Here is a 3980-nt window from a genome sequence, read left to right as displayed (position 1 = left end):
AGGGTATTTGGAGGTGGGGCTTTTAGGAGGAAATTAGGTCATGAGGGTGGAGCCCACATGAATGGGATTAGTGCCCTTATAAGAAGAAATAGGAGAGATGATCTCTCTGTCTCCACCATGGGGAGGACACAGCAGGAAGATAGCTGCTTGTAAACCAGGCAGACAGCCCTCCCCACACACTGGATCTGCTGGCACTTTGATCTTGAACTTCCCAGACTCCAGAACTGTGAGAAGAAAATGTCTGTTGTTTAAGCTGCCCAGCCTAGGGTGTTTTGTTATAGCAGCCCAAACTGGCAAAACCCGGGGTCCTAGCAATACACCAGGAGGCACAATTTGTGTAGTTGGAGTGTTTTTTTCCAATCACAGCCTCAGGGGCAGGCATGACAGAGCTGGGATAAAGGTGTCATCTTCCACCAAGCATTTCCAGGCCTGGTGCCCTCCCCCACCCTCACTGGCCACCAGTCCTCAGCCCCCATCCCCGCCCCCACCCCGAGCAAAGCCGTGGTGCATCTTCGTTCAAGGCTGCCTTTCACTGGGCGCCCCTCTGTGCCTGGCCCTTTACTTCATTGTCTCTGACCCTCACACTAACCCTGAGAGGGTTATTATTATCCCCAGTCTACAGATCAGGAACCAGAACCTCAGCGGGGCTAGTACTCATGACCTCCCAGCCCAGAAACCACTGCACCGGGGCCTGGCCTCCAGCCCTTGGCCAGCCAGGTCTTGCCCTTCCCTCAGCTGCACCTCCGGCCAGTCTCTGGTATCCTTTCAAATGGTCTCCTGGGCTTCCAATTATTAAAAATCTACCGCTCCTTTCTGTAGACTCTAGTTGAGTCCAGAATGCAGTTAGCTCTGAACCACCAGGCCCTGCCAGCTTCCCATCAGCGCGAGTTCTTCCTCCAGACGGAGCGTCTTGGGTGGGGGTCCGTCAAGCAGAACTGCTCCCGCCTGCACTGGAGGACACCTCGGGAGCAGGGCTGGGACTGGCTGGCAGGGCGGGGTCTGTATCCCTCTCCCTCTGTCCGAGCCCTGAACACTGGGGGATGGGCAGGGCAATGAAGAGGTGAGGATGTCCAGTCTTGAGCGAGACACCAGCTTAGTGCCCTAAACTCAGGTCCCCAGCTGCATCCCCTGGGCTCCCCAGCACCTGGGAACAGAGGCCAGAGGTTCTGCCAGGAAACACAGCACATCGCTTGAACTCAGGGTGCTGGGCCCAGACCAGCGTTTGCCTTTTCCTCCACGTCTCAGCAAAGCTACTCAAACCCTCTCAGCCCCCAGCAGGAAAAGCATATGTTCTTTCCATATAGAGGAGAAATTGCTCCACGAGAGAGTAAGGTTCTTGGGCGCAGAGCCAGGCTCAGCCCGCAGCGCGCTGGGCAGGAAGCAGGCAGCATTCGTACCACTCCTGGAACCAGACTGGGCTGCATCCTCACCTCCCAAGATCTTTGGATGCGGCCGGGCTCTGGGGAGCAGGGGCGGGATGTGTACCTGAAGACAGTTAGCAGGTCAGGGTAGAGAATTCTTTCCCTGCATAGGAGCTCTTTTCTCCATTCGGGCTGGGCTGTGGGCAGAGGAGAGAGGGAAGGAGGGAAGGAGGGAAGGCTACGGGGTTTGAGAGGGGCGGGCGCCCTTTCCAATCCCTTCCTCATTCCAGCTGCAAACAGGTCTGAGTCAGAGGTGACCCAGGTGAGCTCAGAGAGGCAGGGCCACTTTAGACTGTCCTTTCCAAACACCCCAGATTCCCCTTGATGCCTTCAGGGTGACGGGGCAGGAGGTGATCGCGTCCCTGTGGCGTAGTTCATTCTGCCAGAGCCCCGTGAACGTACAGGTCTTTTCCAAAGCCAGCCCTGGGCTGGAGGGCACTGCTGGTTCCCTGGGCTCAACTGAGTCCTGGTGTCTTTTGGACTCATTTGTTAAGCATCCACTGAGAATGGGGCTGGGGAATTGGGCAGAGAAGGGACGGGGAGGCCAGTGTTGGGGTGGGTGGAGGGGCTGAGGGGAAATTGGGCAGGCTCCACATAAGGGAAAACATTGAAGAAATTGGGGATGTTTAACCTGGAAAGTCGGAGACTCAGTGTTGAGACGGGAGACATGAAGATGATGTGAAGATTGGTGACAGGTCACCATGTAGAAGTGACACTGGATTTATCCTAGTTGGAAGCTTCAGTGGGGAAGCTCTGCATGTATAGATCAGGGACCTCAACCCTCCCTCTGAGCAGTGCTTAGGAGACAGTGAATCATCTGTCCTTGGACATATCCAGGCCAAGGGTCCGTGGCCCCCAGGTGAAAGGAGTCAGGTGGAAGGTGGGAGGTGGAGTAGGGCTCAGGCCTCAACCTGGTGGCCTGTGGTCCAGAGACAGCCCTGAAGATGTTCCCATGGGCCAGGGTTTCTGCACAGCCAAGGTCAGCTGGGCCAAGTGGCAACCACCCAGCGCAGCCGGGCCTGAGTTCCTAGTTCTGACAAATATCAGGCCTGGGTCACTCACTTGTTCCTGGACGGGCCCCTTAGGCATTTGAGTTGTGAGCCCTGACCACACTCATCACCCTCCGCGTCTCTAGGTTCACCCACAGGCCCACCTGGGGCAGGAAGGGAGGCGGCAGGACCTTCCCACGGGCTCAGGTGGGAGCACATGGCATGAGTGCCCGGCCATGACTGTGATGCCAGATGGACCCCACCCGGCTCGAGACCCCCCACTGCCCGCTCCTCCTCCCCATCCCCACGCTGCCATCCTGCCAGGGTCTATCATGATCTCAGGGATTTGTTGTTTCCACCCAGGACAACAGAGTCACACATGGGGCCTCCTGCCCTGGAGCAGAGACAGTCTCCAGGGTGTTGAGGGACCGGGAAGGGCACCAGGGCAGGTGCTCTGTGAGCTGAGATGAGGGACAACATAAGGACGTGTGTCCTCCCTCTGGCCCAGGAGGATGGCCCAGGGCAGGATGCCAGCAGCAGTGGGGCAGAGGGAAGGTGAGGGGTGGATCGGGGGGCAAAGGGGACTGGACACTAACCGGGGGAAGCACAGTGGGGCAGCTAAAGGGATTGGGAAGAAGAGACCGGAAGGCAAAGCGGTGCTGAGAAGCCCAGCTCTTCCTTCTCCCTCTTGCCTGGGATGGACCCTGACCTACGCTTTTCAGATCTGAGGGCAGAAGACCAGGAGGGAGTGGTCTTCATGGGGAGGAGATTCCAGCTGATGCCTGACCAGACTGGGGCAGATTTCACCATGGCCCCATTTGTTTCCATGATAGCTATGGGAGTTGGGACTAATATCCCCATTTTACAGAGGAGGAGACTGAGGTGGGACTTGCCCAGGGATGAGTAGAGCCGCTAGGTAACAGCAGGGCTCCTGGGTGTGTCCCAGGTCTCCATTCTGAGGCGCTGCTCTGGGCCACCAGGAGAGGGTCTGCTGGGGAGGACAGAGCTTGGGCTCAGGAGCCAGGCTTGGTTTCCTAAAGGTAATATGGGAAATAAACCAGCCCCAGGCAGGGTCACTGGAGGACAGTGTACGATGATGTGTTTGAAGCACTGATCACAGAACTAGTCACAAAGCAGGTACTCAACAAACATCACCTTCCCTGCTTCCCTCCTTCACAACCTCGGTGAATAAAGCCAGCATTTGCAGGCATCAACCCCAGGTGTGTGGGGACCCAGGTAGGTCAGGAGTCTAGAGGGGCAGCAGGAGCAGCTGTTTTATTAGGATCAGTGGTGATGCTGCTGTTTGTGGGCCCCCACCACCCCCAGCCCCGGGCTGGACACCCTGCCTATGGGATCTCAGTCCCCTTCTCAGCCCCTTTGATGGCCGGGGACCCTGTGCCCACAGAGGGAGACACTCAAGCCAGGTCGGCTGACTGAAGCTGGGGTCTCTCTAGAGCATCAACCCATGTGCTTCCCACGTGACTGTGCTTCCCTCCACTGGGAAGGTGGCTGGGCAGGAGGCAGGGAGCCCGGGAGAGGGGCTGGGACCACAGCACACGCTGCCCTCTGG

This window comes from Balaenoptera musculus, chromosome 2 (assembly GCF_009873245.2).
Source record: "Balaenoptera musculus isolate JJ_BM4_2016_0621 chromosome 2, mBalMus1.pri.v3, whole genome shotgun sequence".
Taxonomy (NCBI): Eukaryota; Metazoa; Chordata; class Mammalia; order Artiodactyla; family Balaenopteridae; genus Balaenoptera; species Balaenoptera musculus.
The sequence above is the reverse complement of the archived record's forward strand: the minus strand, read 5'-3'. Positions refer to the sequence as shown.